The 19,429-nt window shown below is 39.4% G+C and overlaps 1 protein-coding gene across 2 annotated transcripts in view; it reads right to left on the bottom strand.

Moving 5' to 3' along the window:
• The window catches only part of DERA (deoxyribose-phosphate aldolase), a 201,903-nt gene that overhangs the window by 75,913 nt on the left and 106,561 nt on the right, over positions 1–19,429 (bottom strand). The gene's annotated exons all lie outside the window — the stretch shown is intronic.

Here is a 19,429-nt window from a genome sequence, read left to right as displayed (position 1 = left end):
CTTAAACAACTTCCTTCCTTCAAATGTATCTTAAACCTATTAATGTAGTTTAACAGAATAATACAAGGAGACAAAGAAATGATCACAGTAGTTAAGATTCATTGAGTGCCATGCATTATGAATCTAGGTGCTTTACAAATATTAATTCAGTCAATACCTGTATGAGCTAAAAATAGAGATCATAGTAATATGATCTCTACTTTTAATGAGGAAATTGAGTCTCAGAAAAGTTAAGTAACTTACCTGAGATCACACAGTAAATGGAAAGGCAGGATTTTAACCAAAGTAATCTAGCCTAAACAATCCATCACAGTGTCTCCAATAAACTTACCTAGGTTCACACAGTCAGATAGTCAAACAAAGAATACATCTTTCACGTGTTACAAGGCCCTGAAATAGTCAGTGTGGAAGATGTATCAGCAGCATGGGCATTACCAGAGGCTGTTAAATATGCATACTCTCAGGCACTACACCAGGTCAACTAAATCAGAATCTAATAACCAACATTCCTAGGATTCGTGTGCAAATTCATGGCCCTAACCTATGGAATCCGTGGCACCATACCTAAAACAAGTCTCTAAGATCCTCCCAAAGTCCATTAACGAAATCAAAGATAAAAGTTGAAGTGGCCAAAAGGCCCAAAGAAACACACCTTTATTCAGCACACTGTATATAAGGCATATGGAAAAATATAAAAACAGAAAATTCAAGACCTTGCCCTCAAAACCAATGTAGACACGGGTGGAGATGAAACGTGAACCCCGTGTAATCACCAGATGAGCTAGAAGTCACTAGATCTGGTTTCTAGCTCTGGCTCTCATAGTTACCTTTGAAATTCCATCCCCTTACAAATTCCTCATTTGTACGATACGTCTAAGAAATTCCTACTTGCTTCATAGGATTACACAAAGCATCAAAAGGGACAATCTATGCGAAAGCACTCTGAAAACTGTCAATTATTATACAAATAGAAATGAAGCAAGGACTTAGGTAGGACTGCAATCTATACAAATTCCATGGACACCAATGCATCAGAGCAGGTCACTGGAAGCCTTCATTTCTTTGGGTCTGCAGGCTGCCTGGGAGAAATTGGAGACATGACTACCATGCATGCATTTGCTCAACAAATATTTACTGAGTACTACCACGTGCCATACTCTGCTCTAAAGATGCTGGGAATAGACCAACCAATGAACAAAAAGTTCCTGCCTTTGTGAGCAGGTGTTCTAGAAGAGAAAGACAAGAAAGAAACAAATGTCAAGTGGAGATAAGTTCTATGGAGAAATGTAATACAATGTAACGAGACAGGGAGTGGTGGAGTTGGTGACGGGCAGCTATATTTAAAGAGTTATCATAAGAGCATCCCTAACTAATGAAATCCAAATACAGACTGAATGAAGGAAATGTGGGGATGCAGCATTACAAGCAGGAAAACAAAGTGTAAAGGCCTTGAGCCAGGCATACACTAAGTTCATGAATAAATGCATGATGAACAGACTATAGAACTGATGCCTGATGCCTCCAACATCAGAAATAAGACAATCAGAAAGAAGAGATTAAAGCCAACACACAGATGTAAGAAGGTGAGGGAAACATCCCCAAAGAATCCATAATGATATTAAGATGTGTTTTTCTAATATGTGGCATCTTTTGATTCACTAGAAGGCTTTTGGGTATAATAATGGATATCACCTAAATTATGTTAAGCATATTGGAAGAGAAGATTAAGCCAGAAGACCAAGGCTACTGGCTGGTCGTGGTGGCTCACAACTGTAATCCCAGCACTTTGGGGGGCCGAGGCTGACGGATCACAAGGTCAGAAGTTCAAGACCAGCCTGGCCAACACAGTGAAACCTCGTCTCTACTAAAAACACACAAAAAATTAGCTGGGCATGGTGGCGGGTGCCTGTAGTCCCAGCTGCTTGGGAGGCTGAGGCAGGAGAATTGCTTGAACCCAGGAGGCAGAGGTTGCAGTGAGCCGAGATTGCACTACTGCACTCCAGCCTGGGCAACAGAGTGAGACTCCGTCTAAAAAAATAATAATTAAAAAAACAAAAACAAAAACCAAGGCTGCCTTTGGAGATCTAAAAACAAGGCATGATCTCTTAAAAACCACACCATCTGAAGTTAATCAAAAGAGCCAAACTCCTTCAGAAGGGCGGAGTAGAGACTCTCTGTCTAATATATTTAGGAGAGCAAAGCAGAAGATCTACTACGGCAGCAACAGTAACCCAGCAGTAGCTACAGTGGCCCACACATTATTTGCATGTTGATGCCCTTTTCTGGACATTTAGGGGCAGGTGCTGCATCTTTCTTATATTATTCTGTATCCTCAGAACATGACACACAGGAGAAGCTCAATAAATAATTTCTAGATGGATGGAGACAGCTACCAAGAAAAAGAAAACTACAGTATTTTCCACCTTTAACTGGCTAACGAAGAAGGGAAAATAATTTTGTTTCATTCCAGTCCCAGTAACAAAACTGGACTGTTGGCTCAGAACAAAATAGTTTATTTTTTAATAATCTTTTAGTTTTAGAACAAATTTCAATATACAGAAAAATTACAGCAATAATACAGTTTCCAAATACCCGACACCCAGTTTTCCCTATTATTGCTATCTTACATAATTACGGTACATTTTGTAACAATTAAGGAATCAATGCTGATATATTATTAACCAAAGTCCACACTTCATTTAGATTTCTTTAGCATGACTCAATAACCAATCCCGTCTAGCATACTACATTTGTCATGTCTCCATAGATTCCTCTTGGCTGTGATAGTTTCTTAGCTTCTTCTTATTTTATTTTGATGATCTTGACAGTTCTGAAAGTACTGGTCAGCATTTTACATTCCGCAAAGTGTTTTGCAGAATGTCCCTCAATTGGGATTTGTTAAATGTTTTTCTCATCACCGGACTGAGGTTATGGGTTTGGGAAGACCACAGAGGGAAACTGCTATGTTCATCACATGATGTCAAGGGCACATACTAGCACCATGATTTACCACTGTTGGTGTTGACCATGAGCACTTGGCTGAGGTAGTGTTGGCTCGGTTTCTCCACTGCAAAGCTTATCTTTTTTTCCCATTTTCATACTGTACTCTTTGAAAAGAAGTCATTATGGGTATCCCACACTTAAGGAGTGGGAAGTCATAATCCACCTCCTCGAGGGGGCTTGGCTACATAAATTACTTGGAATTTTTTTTTTTCAGCAAAGGAGATATGGGGTTCTATTAAGGGGTTACCCACAGAAGAGAAAGTCCAGTGTTGGTGGGCTGGACAACATAACTACATGGCCCAGTGGCACTGGGCAGCGCAGGAAAACTGCAACCACTTGCAAACAGCATGCAGTTTACATAGCATTTTCACTGAAGACCTCCCCCTAATGACCTCCACCTGGCAACCTTCACCATTTAACCCAAAACTTAGGGCCTCAATCCCATGTACAGCCTGTGTTTCACTTCCATGGTTCAGGCCAGGGACTCAGATGTTCTTCATAAACAAGGAATAATTTCTGGGTTGGCCACTCCCAAACTCCCTAGCTTGGGACACACATTCAGATGTGTCTGCCATACAGGGTCATTCTAAGGGTATGCTTAAGTTATTGCTATCAGGTGCATTTACCCTTCACGGATACAATTTAATCAATTATTATTAATCATATTTTTTCACTGGTGTTATTAACAGCTGATGCAAACTTTTGTTCTGACACAAAGATGGATAGAAATTTTATGCTTTATGCTGAGGTATGAGATTCCAGGGCAAGCTTTTTTATTGATACTGTAAGTTCTAGGGTACATGTGCACAGTGTGCAGATTTGTTACATATGTATACATGTGCCATGTGGGTGTGCTACACCCATAAACTCGTCATTTACATTAGGTATTTCTCCTAATGTTATCCTTCCCCCCTCCCCCCACCCCCCACCCTACGACAGGTCCTGGTGTGTGATGTTCCCCACCCTGTGTCCAAGTGTTCTTATTGTTCATTTCCCACCAATGAGTGAGAATATGTGGTGTTTGGCTTTCTGTCCTGATAGTTTGCTCAGAATAATGGTTTCCAGCTTCATCCATGTCCCTACAAAGAACATGAATTCATCCTTTTTTATGGCTGCATAGTATTCCATGCTGTACATGTGCCACATTTTCTTAATTCAATCTGTCATTGATGGACATTTGAGTTGGTTCCAAGTCTTTGCTATTGTGAATAGTGCCACAATAAACATACGTGTGCATGCGTCTCCATAGCAGCATGATTTATAATCCTTTGGGTATATACCCAGTAATGGGATGGCTGGGTCAAATGGTATTTCTAGTTCTAAATCCTTGAGGAATCGCCACACTGTCTTCCACAATGGTTGAACTAGTTTACAGTCCCACCAACAGTGTAAAACTGTTCCTATTTCTCCACATCCTCTCCAGCACCTGTTGTTTCCTGACTTTTTAACGATCACCATTCTAACTGGTATGTGATGGTATTTCCTTGTGGTTTCGGTTTGCATTTCTCTGATGACCAGTAATGATGAGCATTTTTTCATATGTCTGTTGGCTGCATAAATGTCTTCTTCTGAGAAATGTCTGCCCACTTTTTGATGGGGCTGTTTAATTTTTTCTTGTAAATTTGTTTAAGTTCTTTGTAGCCCTTTGTCAGATGAGTAAATTGCAAAAATTTTCTCCCATTCTGTAGGTTGCCTGTTCTCTCTGACGGTAGTTTCTTTTGCTGTGCAGAAGCTCTTTAGTTTAATTAGATCCCATTTGTCAATTTTGGCTTTTGTTGCCATTGCTTTTGGTGCTTTAGTCATAAAGTCCTTGCCCATGCCTATGTCCTGAATGGAATTGCCTAGGTTTTTTTCAGGGTTTTTATGGTTTTAGGTCTAACATTTAAGTCTTTAATCCATCTTGAATTAATTTTTGTATAAAGTGTAAGGAAGGGATCCAGTTTCAGCTTTCTACATATGGCTAGCCAGTTTTCCCATCAACATTTAATAAACTGGGAATCCTTTCTCCATTGCTTGTTTTTGTCAGGTTTGTTGAAGATCAGATAGTTGTAGATGTGTGGTATTATTTCTGAGGGCTCTATTCGGTTCCATTGGTCTATATCTCTGTTTTGGTACCAGTACTATGCTGTTTCGGTTACTGTAGCCTTGTAGTACAGTTTGAAGTCAGGTAGCATGATGCCTCCAGCTTTGTTCTTTGGCTTAGGATTGCCTTGGCAATGCGGGCTCTTTTTTGGTTCCATGTGAACTTTAAAGTAGTTTTTTCCAACTCTGTGAAGAAAGTCATTGGTAGCTTGATGGGGATGGCATTGGATCTATAAATTACCTTGGGCAGTATGGCCATTTTCACAATATTGATTCTTCCCATCCATAAGCATGGAATGTTCTTCCATTTGTTTGTGTCCTCTTTTATTTCGCTGAGCAGTGGTTTGTAGTTCTCCTTGAAGAGGTCCTATACATCCCTTGTAAGTTGGATTCTTAGGTATTTTATTCTCTGAAACAACTGTGAATGGGAGTTCACTCATGATTTGGATCTCTGTTTGTCTGTTATTGGTGTATAAGAATGCTTGTGATTTTTGCACATTGATTTTGTATCCTGAGACTTTGCTGAAGTTGCTTATCAGCTTAAGGACATTTGGGGCTGAGACGATGGGGTTTTCTAAATATACAATCATGTCGTCTGCAAACAGGGACAATCTGACTTCCTCTTTTCCTAATTGAATACCCTTTCTTTCTTTCCCCTGCCTGACTGCCCTGGCCAGAACTTCCATTACTATGTTGAATAGGAGTGGTGAGAGAGGTCATCGCTGTCTTGTGCCAGTTTTCAAAGGGAATGCTTCCAGTTTTTTGCCCATTCAGTACGGTACTGGTTGTGGGTTTGTCATAAATAGCTCTTATTGAGATACATCCCATTAATACTTAGTTTACTGACAGTTTTTAGCATGAAAGGCTGTTGAATTTATCAAAGGCCTTTTCTGCATCTATTGAGATAATCATGTGGTTTTTGTCTTTGGTTCTGTTTATATGATGGATTATGTTTATTGATTTGCATATATTGAACCAGACTTGCATCCCAGGGATGAAGCCCACTTGATCGTGGTGGATAAGCTTTTGATGTGCTGCTGGATTTGGTTTGCCAGTATTTTATTGAGACTTTTGCATCGATGTTCATCAGGGACATTGGTCTAAAATTCTCTTTTGTTGTTGTGTCTCTGCCAGGCTTTGGTATCAGGATGACACTGGCCTCGTAAAATGAGTTAGGGAGGATTCCCTCTTTTTCTATTGATTGGAATAGTTTCAGAAGGAATGGTACCAGCTCCTCCTTGTACCTCTGGTAGAATTCAGCTGTGAATCCATCTGGTCCTGGACTTTTTTTGGTTGGTAGGCTATTAATTATTGCCTCAATTTCACAGGCTGTTACTGGTCTATTCAGGGATTCAACGTCCTCCGGGCTTAGTCTTGGGAAGGTGTATGTGTCCAGGAATTTACCCATTTCTTCTAGATTTTCTAGTTTATTTGCATAGAGGTGTTTACAGTATTCTCTAATGGTAGTTTGTATTTCTGTGGGATTGGTGGTGATATCCCCTTTATCATTTTTTATTGCATCTATTTGATTCTTCTCTCTTTTCTTCTTTATTAGTCTTGCTAGCGGTCTATCAATTTTCTTGATCTTTTCAAAAAACCAGCTCCTGGATTCACTGATTTTTTGAAGGGTTTTTATGTGTCTCTATCTTCTTCAGTTCTGCTCTGATCTTAGTTATTTCTTGCCTTTTGCTAGCTTTTGAATGTGTGTGCTCTTGCTTCTCTGGTTCTTTTAATTTCTGTTAAATTAAAAGAACTTTTAATTTTAATGTCGATTTTAGTTCTTTCCTGCTTTCTCTTGTGGGCATTTAGTGCTATAAATTTCCCTCTACACATTGCTTTAAATGTGTCCCAGAGATTCTGGTACATTGTGTCTTTGTTCTCATTGGTTTCAAAGAACATGTTTATTTCTGCCTTCATTTCGTTATGTATCCAGTAGTCATTCAGGAGCAAGTTGTTCAGTTTCCATGTAGTTGTGCGCTTATGAGTGAGTTTCTTAATGCTGAGTTCTAATTTGATTGCACTGTGGTCTGGCAGAGAGTTTGTTATAGTTTCTGCTCTTTTACATTTGCTGAGGAGTGCTTTACTTCCAACTATATGGTCAATTTTGGAATAAGTGCGATGTGGTGCTGAGAAAAATGTATATTCTGTTGATTTGGGGTGGAGAGTTCTGTAGATGTCTATTAGGTCTGCTTGCTGCAGAGCTGAGTTCAATTCCTGGATATCCTTGTTAACTTTCTGTCTCATTGATCTGTCTAATGTTGACACTGGGGTGTTAAAGACTCCCATTATTATTGTGTGGGAGTCTAAGTCTCTTTGTAGGTCTCTAAGGACTTGCTTTATGAATCTGGGTGCTCCTGTATTGGGTGCATATATATTTAGGATAGTTAGCTCTTCTTGTTGAATTGATCCCTTTATCATTATGTAATGGCCTTCTTTGTCTCTTTTGATCTTTGTTTGTTTAAAGTCTGTTTTATCAGAGACTAGGATTGCAAGCCCTGCTTATTTTTTTTTCCCCCATTTGCCTGGTAGAGCTTCCTCCATCCCTTTATTTTGAGCCTATGTTTGTCTCTGCACATGAGATGGGTCTCCTGAATACAGCACACTGATGGGTCTTGATTCTTTATCCAATTTGCCAGTCTGTGTCTTTTAATTGGAGTATTTAGTCCATTTACATTTAAGGTTAATATTGTTACGTGTGAATTTGATACTGTCATTATGATGTCAGATGGTTATTTTGCTCATTAGTTAGTACAGTTTCTTCCTAGCATTGATGGTCTTTACAATTTGGCATGTTTTTGCAGTGGCTCGTACCAGTTGTTCCTTTCCATGTTTAGTGCTTCCTTCAGGGTCTCTTGTAGGGCAGGCCTGGTGGTGACAAAATCTCTCAGCATTTGCTTGTCTGTAAACAATTTTATTTTTCCTTCACTTATGAACCTTAGTTTGGCTGGATATGAAATTCTGGGTTGACAATTCTTTACTTTAAGAATGTTGAATATTGGCCCCCACTCTCTTCTGGCTTGTAGAATTTCTACCGAGACATCCGCTGTTAGTCTGATGGGCTTCCCTTTGTGGGTAACCCGACCTTTCTCTCTGGCTGCCCTTAACATTTTTCCTTCATTTCAGCTTTGGTGAATCTGACAATTACGTGTCTTGGAGTTGCTCTTCTTGAGCAACTTTGTGGCGTTCTCTATATTTCCTGAATTTGAATGTTGGCCTGTCTTGCTAGGTTGGGGAAGTTCTCCTAGAGAATATCCTGAAGAGTGTTTTCCAACTTGGTTCCACTCTCCCCATGACTTTCAGGTACACCAATCAAATGTAGATTTGGTCTTTTCACGTAGTCCTATATTTCTTGGAGATTTTGTTCGTTTATTTTTACTCTTCCTTCTCTAAACTTCTCTTCTCACTTCATTTCATTCCTTTGATCTTCAATCACCGATACACTTTCTTCCACTTGATTGAATCGGCTACTGAAGCTTGTGCATGTGTCACACAGTTCTCGTGCCATGGTTTTCAGCTCCATCAGGTCATTTAAGTTCTTCTCTATGGTGTTTATTCTAGTTAGCCATTCATCTGATCTTTTTTCAAGGTTTTTAGTTTCTTCGCTCTGGGTTCAAACATCCTCCTTTAGGTCAAAGAAGTTTGCCGTTACTTATCTTCTGAGGCCTACTTCTATCAACTCGTCAAAGTCATTCTCCATCCAGCTTTGTTCTGTTGCTGGCAAGGAGCTGCATTGCTTTGGAGGAGAAGAGGCGCTCTGATTTTTGGAATTTTCAGCTTTTCTGCTCTGGTTTCTCCCCATCTTTGTGGTTTTATCTACCTTTGGTCTTTGATGATGGTGACCAGAGATAGGGTTTTGGTGTGGATGTCCTTTATGTTTGTTAGTTTTCCTTCTAACAGTCAGGACCCTCAGCTACAGGTCTGTTGGAGTTTGCTGGAGGTCCACTCCAGACCCTGTTTGCCTGGGTATCACCAACAGAGGCTGCAGAACAGCAAATATTGCAAAACAGCAAATGTTGCTGCCTGATCCTTCCTCTGGAAGCTTCGTCTCAGAAGTGCACCCAGCTGTATGGGAGGTGTCTCCCAGTTAGGCTACTCGAGGGTCAGGGACCCACTTGAGAAGGCAGTCTGTCCATTCTCAGATTTCAAACTCCATGCTGGGAGAACCACTATTCTCTTCAAAGCTGTCAGACAGGGATGTTTAAGTATGCAGAAGTTTCTGCTGCCTTTTGTTCAGCTATGCCCTGCCCCCAGAGGTAGAGTCTACAGAGGCAGGCAGGCCTCCTTGAGCTGCAGTGGGCTCCACCCAGTTTGAGCTTCCTGGCCGCTTTGTTTACCTACTCAAGCCTCAGCAATGGTGGATGTCCCCCACCCCAGCCTTGCTGCTGCCTTGCAGTTCGATCTTGGACTGCTGTGCTAGCAGTGAGCAAGGCTCCATGGGCGTGGGACTCTCTGAGCCAGGCATGGGATATAATGTCCTGGTGTGCCGTTTGCTAAGACTGTTAGAAAAGCATAGTATTAGGGTGGGAGTGTCCCGATTTTCCAGGTACCATCTGTCACGGCTTCCCTTGGCTAGGAAAGGGAATAGTCTGACCCTTTGCGCTTCCCGGGTGAGGTGATGCCCCTTCCTGCTTCAGCTCACACTCCATGGGCTGCACCCACTGTCCAACAAGCCCCAGTGAGATGAACCCAGTACCTCACTTGGAAACGCAGAAATCACTCATCTTCTGTGTCGCTCACGCTGGGAGCTATAGACTGGAGCTGTTCCTATTCAGCCATCTTGGAACCTGCAGCCTGGAATTTTTTATATGGGAAGATTTGTGTCTTCTCCACTTTAAAATTTACAATAATTTACTTAATATCAGTATAGACTTGAAGATATTTATTGTACACTTGGGTTATAATCCCACACTACTTTATTTACTTTACTGTACACACAGTTCCAGCTTTGGCCACTGGGAGCTCTTTCAGTTGCTTCCTGTATCCCTTTGCATCATGTGGATTTTTCTGTCTTTTAAGCACTTACTTTCTGAGACTACAAGATGCTCAGGGCTTATCTTGTGTGTTTTCTGCACCAGTCCTGGTATAAGTCATTTCTCCAATGAGCCCTGGCTCCTTTTACTGCAGAATAGTATTGGAAACTACTATATGGGTGCTAGTTGTGCTCACTGCTGCTCTAGTGTTCTTGCTTTTAGCTCTCTCAGTTGACTGCACAGGGAAATATATGTGCATATTAACCCATTTATATACACATATCTGTAAATATGTGGAATCCATGGATACCGAGTGCTTTTGCAAATAGTTTTCTAAATTTCCAATTCCAACTGTATATTGCTGGTAGACAGGAAGGCAATGGAATTTTGCATATTAACCTTGTATTGTGTAACCTTGGAAAACTCATTTAGCAATTTCAGGAGTTTGTTGATTTGGGGGGATTTTCTACAATCATATTGTTTGTAAACAAAGATAGTTTTATATCTTTCTTCTCATACCCGTTTCTTATGGTTGTTGTAAGAAGTGATCACAAATTTGGTGGCTCAAAACAAGAGAAATGTATTCTCTCACCATTCTGGAGGCCAGAAGTCCAAAATAAAAGTGCCAGCAGAGCCATACTCTCTGTGGAGACTCTAGGGAGAATCTGTCCCTGCCTCTTCTATTGGCTTTCACCATTTCTCAGCTGCATCACTCCAATTTCTGCTTTTGTCTTCATATAGCCTTTTGTTTATAAGTCTAACCTCCCTCTGTGTCTTTCTTTTTACACTTGTCATGATGCCATGTAGGGCCCATCTGGATAATCCAGAATGATCATTTCACCACAAGACCTTTAAATCAATCACACCTGCAATAGCTCTTTTTTCCAAAGAAGGTAACATTCACAGGTTTCAGGGATTAGGATGTCAACCTATCTTCAGGACTCATTACTAGCCTACCAAACTTCCTGATCTGTACACATCTTATTTCCTTTTCTTGTCTAGCTAGGACGTTCAGTACAATGTTGAACAGCAGTGGTAAGAGAGAATATCTGTGCCTTGTCCTTAGAAGGATCTTAGCAGGAAAGCATGCAGTTTCTCAATATTAAGTATGTTGGCTGAGGTTTGTTTGCAGATGTTCTTTATTAAGTTGAAGATATTTCCCTCTATCTCTAGTTTACTGAGTCTTTCTTATAAATGGGTGTTGGAATTTGTCAGATGCCTTTTCAGTATAAATTGATATGATCATATGAGTTTTCTTCTTTGGCTTACTGATACGGATTATATTATGTTGAGAACCAGACTTGCATACTTGGAATAAATCCCACTTGGTTGTGGCATATAATTATTTTTATACATTGTTGGACTCATTTTGTTAATATTTTGTTAAGGATTTTTGTATCTATGTTCATTAAAGACGTTCATCTATAGGTTTTCTTTCTGGCAATGTCTTTATCTGGTTTTGGAGTAATAGTCTCACAGAATGAGTAATGGTCTCACTCATTCTTTCTATTTCTATTTCTCCTTTCTATTTCTCTTCTATTTTCTGGAAGAGATTGTGGAAGACTGGTATTATATCTTCTTTAAATGTTTGGCAGAATTCACCAATGAAGCCATCTAGAGCTGGTGCTTTCTTTTGGAAGGTTATAAATAGTTTTTAGTAATCTGTTAAATTTTTAAATAATTTTTATCATATAATTAAAATATTTTATATATTTACATAAATGTGTAAATATATGTATAATTTATGTAAAAGTCACATTCATTACTTTATAAAAGAAATTAAATTTAATTTAAATAATTTCTTTAATAGATAAAGACCTGTTCAGACTATCTATTTTTCCTTGTGAGTTTTGGTTGTTTATGTCTTTTGAGGATTGATCCATTTCACCTAAGTTATCAAATTTGTGAAAATGAAGCTGTTCATACATTCCTTTATTATCCTTTTAATATTCATGGGAAGAGGAGATGACCCTTCTTTCATTTCCGATATGGGTAATTTATGTCTTTTCTCTTTTAATCTTGATTAGCCTAGCTAGCTGTTTACCAATCTTATGGCTTAAAAAAAAAAAAAAAAAAAAAAAAAAGTAGCTTTTAGGATATTAAAAAAAAAAATTCTCTGTTGTTTTTGTTTTCAATTTCATCATTTCTGTTCTCCTTTCTATTTCTCCTGTTTGCTTTAGGCTTAAATTGCTCTTCTTTTTCTACCCTCCTAAGATGAAAGCTTGCATACTGACTTTAGATTATTCTTTTCTAATATATGCATCTAATGCCATACATTTCTTTCTAAGCACTGCTTTTGGAACATCCTACAAATTTTGGTGGTGTATTTTTATTTTCATTTGGGTCAAAGTATTTTAAAATTTCTCTTGAGACTTATTTGACCCATATGTTATTTAGGAGTGTGTTGTTTAATTTCCAAACATTTGGGGATCTTTCCGCTAACTCTCTACTATTGATTTCTAGTTTAGTTCCATTGTGGTCTGATAACATACTTTGTGTGGTTTTCAGACTTTTAAATCTGTTAAGGTGTGTTTTATGGACCAGAATGTGGTCTATCTTGGTTAATGTTCCATGTGAACTTGAATATGTATTCTGCTGTTGTTGGATGAAGTTTTCTATAAATGTTAATTTGATCATATTGAGTGACAGTACTGTTCAGGTCAACTATATCTTTGCTGTTATTCTGCCTGCTTCGGCTATCAGTGACTAAAAGAGGAGTTTTGAAGTTTCCAGCTACAATGGTAGATTTGTTTATTTCTTTTTTGCAGTTCTATCAAATTTTTGCCCCATATTTGGATGCTCTATTGTTAGATGCATACATATTTAGGATTGTTATGTCTTCTTGGAGAAATGACCCCCTCATCATTATAAAATATCCTACCTTGTGACCTCAGGTCTTTGATGGGTCTGAGAAAAGTCACTAATTTTCCGTTAATTCTGCTTTTTCTTGCTCTAAGGACAGGAGTGACAACTTCCAAGCTCTTTATATGTTAAAGCTGAAACTGGAAGTCCTTAAGTATTAAGCCAAGCCTTTATTGTCTAGAGATTAGGTGTGGGTGGAAATAAGAATAATATCTGGTACTTAAGCTGCTCTGAACATATGCTGTGTTAGTCCGTTCTTGCATTGCTATAAAGGAATACCTGAGAGGCTGGGTAGTTTATAAAGAAAAGAACTTTAATTGGCTCACAGTTCTTCAGGCTGTACAAGAAGTGTGGTATCAGGACTGGCTCCTGGTAAGGGCCTTGGGAAGCCTACGATCATGGCAGAAGGCAAAGAGGGAGCACACATGTCACATGGCAAGAGCAGGAGCAAGAGAGAGAGATCGTTCTTTTTAAACAACTAGATCTTGTGAGAAGTCATTCATCACCAAGGGGATGGTGCTAAGACATTCATGAGGGATCTAGTACCATGATCCAAACACCTTCCATCAGGCCCTGCCTCCAATATTGGGGATTACATTTTAACAAGAGATTGGGAAGGCACAAACATCCAAACTGTATCATTCTGCATCTGGCCTCTCAAGTCTCATGTCCTTCCCACATTGCAAAACACAACAATACCCTGCCAATAGTTCTGCAAAGTCTTAACTTGTTCCAGTCTTAGCTCAAAAATGCCAAAGTCTAAAGCCCAAAGTCTTATCTGGAGATGAGTTCCTTCCACCTATGAGCCTGTGAGATCAAAAACAAGTTATTTACTTCCAAGATACAATGGTGGCACAGGCGCTGGGTAAACATTACTATTCCCAAAGGGAGAAATCAGCCAAAAAAGAGAGGGAGGGGCTACAGGCCCCATGCAAGCCCCAACCCAGCAGGGCAGTCGTTAAATCTTAAAGCTCCAAAATAATCTCCTTTGACTCCATGTCCTGCATCCAGGGCACACTGGTGAAAGGGGTGGGCTCCTAAGGCCTTAGAAAGCTCTGCCCTGTGGCTTTTCCATGTGGTAGTTGCAAGCTGCTGGTGGCTCTACCATTCTGGGTTTGGAGAGTGGCAGCCCCCTTCCCACAATTCCACTAAGACAGTGCTGCAGTGGAGACTCTGTGTGTAGGCTCCCACCCTACATTTCCCTTCAGCACTGCCTTAGTAGAGAATTCCTGCCTGGGTACCCAGTCTTTCTGACACATCCTCTGAAATCTGCATGGAAGCTGCCAGACCCCCTTCACTCTTGCACTCCATGCACCTCCCGGCTTAACATCACATGGAAGCCAGCAAGGCTTACAGCTTGTACCCTTCACAGCAGCAGCCTGAGCTGTATCAGTTGTCCTTTCAGTTGAGGCTGGAGCTAGAGCTTCCAGGATTCTGGTGGCAGCATCCTGAGGCTGTGCAAGGCAGTGGAGCTCTGGGCCTGTCCCCTAAAACCATTCTTTCCTCCTAGGCCTCTGGGCCTGTGATGGCAGGGGCTGCTTTGAAGACCTCTGAAATGCCTTCAAGGCTTTTCCCCACTGTCTTATATATGAGCACTTGGCTCCCTTTTAGTTAAGGTAATCTCTCTAGCAAGTAGTTGCTCCATAGCTTGAATTCCTTCTCTACCACAGGGAAAGGCTGCAAATTTTCCCAACTTTTATACTCTGCTTCCCTTTTAAATATAAGGTTTCACAGTAAGTCATTCCTTTGCTCCTGCATGTGACTGTAGGCTGTTAGAAGTATCCAGGCCACATCATGAATGCCTTGCTGCTTAGAAATTTCTTCCTCCAGATACCCTAGTTCATCACCCTTAAAGTCAAATTTCCACAGATCCCTAGGGCATGAACATAATGCAGCCAAGTTCTTCACTAGGACATAACAGGGGTGACCTTCATTCCAGTTCCCAATAACTTCTTCATTTCCATCTGAGACCTCCTCAGCCTTGACTTCACTGTCCATATTTCTGCCAGCATTTTGTCACACCATTTAACCAGTCTCTGATAAGTTTCAAACTTATCTTCCTGTCTTTTTCTGAGCCCTCCAAACTCTTCCAACCTCTCCATTACCCAGTCCCAAAGCTGCTTCCACATTTTCAGCTATCTTTATAGCAACACACCACTCCTGGTACCCGTTTTCTGTGTTAGTCCATTCTTGCATTGCTACAAAGGAATATCTGAGGCTGAGTGATATGGTTTAAGTCTGTGTCCCTGCCCAAATCTCATGTCAAATTGTAACCCCCCAATGTTCAGGTGTCTCTGGTAAGAAGAGATTGGATCATGGGGCTAGATTTCCCCTTTGGTGCTATTCTCGTGATAGTGAGTTACTGTGAGATCTGGTTAAAAGTGTATAGCACCTCCCCCACTCTCTCTTCTTCCTGCTCCAGTCATTTAAGACATGCCTGCTTCCCCTTCCACCATGACTAAAAGTTTCCTGAGGCCTCCCCAGCCGTGCTTCCTCTACAGCCTGTGGACTAATACAGTGGGTAATTTATAAAGAAAAGAGGTTTAATTGGCTCACAATTCTACAGACTGTACAGGAAGTGTGGTGCTGGGATCTGCTCCTAGTGAGGGTCCTAGGAAGCTTACAATTGCAGCAGAAAGCGAAGAGAGCAGGCATGTCAGATGGTGAGAGTGGGAGTGAGATGGAGGGAGGTGTCACACTCTTTTAAAAAAACAGATCTCATGTGAACTCAGAGCAAGAACTCACTCATCACCAAAATGGATGGTGCTAAAGCCATTCATGAAGGATCCACCCCCATGATCCGATCCACCCCCATGATCCATTCCCCTCCCTTGAGGCCCTACCTCTAACATTGGGAATCACATTTCAACATGTGAGTTGGACGGGACAAAAATCCAAACTATATCATATGCCCAGTAAGTATTATGATCAATAAGAATTACAAAGGATCAGAGAAATAACTTTAGCTAGAATAATACGGGAAGGCTTCATGGAACAGAAGGAATGTGTTACAGGGCTTGAAGGAGAGACAAAATTTAAAGATGAGAGGGCACACGTGGAAGAACACCACCATAAGAAGAAACACCAAAAGCAAAGAAAGTATAAGGCATACCGAACAATAATGAATGAATACACCTAAGAAGTCTGTGTTGGAGGTGAGGTGGGAGGATGGGCATATACATAGACATATGAATGTACATTTTAGAAGATGTGACTGTAAATATCCCTTAGGAAAATATTATAGACAGCTTTGAACCTACAGACACTGGGCTCTGTCCTTTAGGTAACGTGAGGTCTGACACTAGTTTTAAGATGCTAAATTTAGTGTCTGTATTGGATGTGTTGAGAAAGGACAATTGAGAGCCAGAGACCACAAGATACTAAAAATAGTTCAGGCATGCAGACACTGGCTATTTTTTAAGAGAGGAATAAGATCTAGCTTTAATTACACAAAATATTTTAGAAAGTACATTAGTACTTTACTACTGTCAAAAGAAAAATGGATTTTCCAATGGGACTAAGTAGGACACACTTTTGTTTTACTTCTCATTTTAATATTGCTTCCTTTGCCCTTCTGCTAAAACAAAATTACCTTAGAGAAATAAATGCTACATTTTGAATTACCAACACCACACAGCACTACAGACTCTCTTCAGAGCTCACGTAAATCTAACATTAGCCAAGCTTACCTCTGCTCAGCTTGGGGAAAAAAACCTTATGAGAAAATATCTCAAATTACAATAGCTATCCCTGTAAATGTTCTTTCATCAGTGCCCATAATTTCATCTAAATGACTAAACTAAGAGATGAAAGGACTGAAAAAGTCAAAAGAAACACATTAAGTAGACTAATATTCAACTGTGATTAGTTGAAATTAAAATTAATAATAAATTTATACTATCATATTAAATCGTATTTTTTTATTTTCCTAATTTGAAATCTTTAGCACAATACTATTTTTGTGGTCTAAGGCAACTCAAAGCTTTTCTAAGGCCTGTAATTACAAGTCTCCATGGTACAGTTTCATTAAAAACTTTCATTAAACAACAGCTGCCCTTGTATATGGTCTTCTAATCAATTTGGTCAAACAGAATGACTTCTAATCAGCTGTTGATAAAAATAGAAGATGAAATTTTAATTCTAATAGATTAACCACAAACTCAAGACAGTCTTCAAAATCCATCTAGCTCTATTCTCCAGTGGATTTAATGACTATTCAGCAACTCATTACTAAATAGAACAAGATGAACATTTTCCAGTTCATTAAAGAAATGTACTATGTATTTTTGCATTGTCCTCATGATTCGTTACAGGGAGTCTTAATTACAAGATAATGGATAATGGTTATTAAATGCAGACTGCAGTAATGAAGCTCTATTCATTTGCGAACCTCAGAGACTGTAAAGAGAGGAAAATAAAATTACTAGCTTCAAAAGATTAACGGATCAAATTATTATTCAATTTTGAAAATCTCATTCAGACTTCATAGAAACAAGAAGAGATTAAAAACTAGTATTAAGACCAAAGTAGTACATTTAAAAAAATAATATCTTAAGGCTATTACCGTATAATAAGCTTCAGATGTGATTATTAGAAAAACATATAGCTAACAATGGGAAAACACACATTTTTATTTCTTGAACAAATCTTATTTATGATATAGGAAGTTACTAGTAAGATCTTTAAAAGAGTCCATGGTGAACAGGGAAGATATATGCTACTATGCTACAAAAGAACAGCACAGTGGAAGGTATTATTAACATTTTATACTTTACTAATGAAAAATAGGATTTTAAATCAACTGCTGCTTGAGAAAGCTTGTCATTAAGTGGAATTCATGCCAACCCTATAATAAGAGCTTCTGGGTACATTATTCATTAGCACCATGTTTTCTATCGCTCTCTAAGAAATTACCGATTAAAGTTAGAGGGTTTCGAATGGTAATTCTGACACAATTTTTACTTGCAATCTGCGATGGGACACTTTAAAAAAAAATAAACAGGGTATATACCAAGATATGAGCCCTCAAATTAAAAGAGTCTTCAATGTTGTATTCTTTTGTTCAACACAGGTTTGGAAATAATTTGAGGCAATATAATAAAGACGCAGTGTTACGGCTGAAGCACTGGCCAGAATAAATATGGAAGCAGAAAGCCCCTCTGGAGGTACCAATGTGATGCTAATACTAAATCTGGAGACTATGATTCACAAAGACATGCTTACATGATCCAAGGATAATTAGCTACCCATGTAAGAAAGGGGGCAAAGAGAAAGAGAGAAAGAAAAGCATAAGAAGAAAACTGAAAAATTCAAACACCTGCTCTTTCTAGTGCTTTCTTCCAATCAGAATAGTGAGCTATAGAGTAATTCTCTGTCCATCCAGTCCATCACGTTAGCAATGCAATAGAACACGATAATTAAGCAATGACACTTGTTCAAGCATAATGGCAGTCAGAAAGAAATCACAATTTTAGCGTTGGAAAATATCTCCAATGCCCCAAAGGAAAGACTATCTTATGATAACCACATTTCTTCCGGTTGCCTTCCCCTCAATAAAAATAAAGTTGCAACTTTTAAAATAATGGAAAACAGTATGATTTAAGTGGAATGCAAAGTGGTGACTCTGATTGTATAATCCTTGGTTACTGACTAGGAGAAGATTCTGCATAATTATGCAAACCCTTCAAAATATGTGGTAGACTCACCGGATCGAAACAAGAGTCCTTGAGTTATGTCCAATAAGTCAGATGTTACCTTTCACTTTTAAAACTTAGGGTGTTCAAAATGAACCTCAGAACTGTAGTAATGCTGGAAATGAGTTACTAATCAAAGTACATAATTTCTATTTTAGAGTGGGTTTCAGCTGATTAATCTTTTTTTTTTTTTTTTTTTTTTTTTTGAGACAGGGTCTCACTCTGTCACTCAGGCTGGAGTGCAGTGGTGCAATCACGGTTCACTGCAGCCTTGACCTCCTGGGTTCAAGAGGTCCTCTTGCCTCAGCCCTCCAAGTAGCCGGGACTACAGGTGTACATCACCAGGCCAGCTAATTTTTTTGTATTTTTTGTAGAGATGGGGTTTCACCATGTTGTCCAGTCTGGTTTCCAACTCCTGAGCTCAAGCAATCTGCCCACCTCGGCATCTCAAAATGCTAGAATTATAGGCATGAGCCACTACACCCAACTTGTAAACACTTGAATTAAATAATCCCTTTCTTTTTTTCAAATGTGTTAAAACCCCAAACCTTACAGTTGTTTGAAAGATTAAACAAGACCACTTCTCTAACTTTTAATATTGTATTAGTTCTCCTGAGGATGTTTTTAAATATCTACATAGAGAACAATTCAAATATGGGTTCTCCAAAATATTGCTGCCCTTCTCCCCTTCCCCTCCCATTTTCTGAGTATGGCTGTCAAGGAAGGAGAGTTATGTTAAGGGAGCCCTAGAAGATTTGTAATTAAAACAAAGGGCTCTGGTTTGGGGCAATATAATAAAGATCCAGTGTTATGGCTGAA

Source organism: Papio anubis, chromosome 9 (assembly GCF_008728515.1).
Source record: "Papio anubis isolate 15944 chromosome 9, Panubis1.0, whole genome shotgun sequence".
Classification (NCBI taxonomy): domain Eukaryota; kingdom Metazoa; phylum Chordata; class Mammalia; order Primates; family Cercopithecidae; genus Papio; species Papio anubis.
Note: the sequence above shows the minus strand (reverse complement) of the source record. Positions and strands in the feature narration are given on the sequence as shown.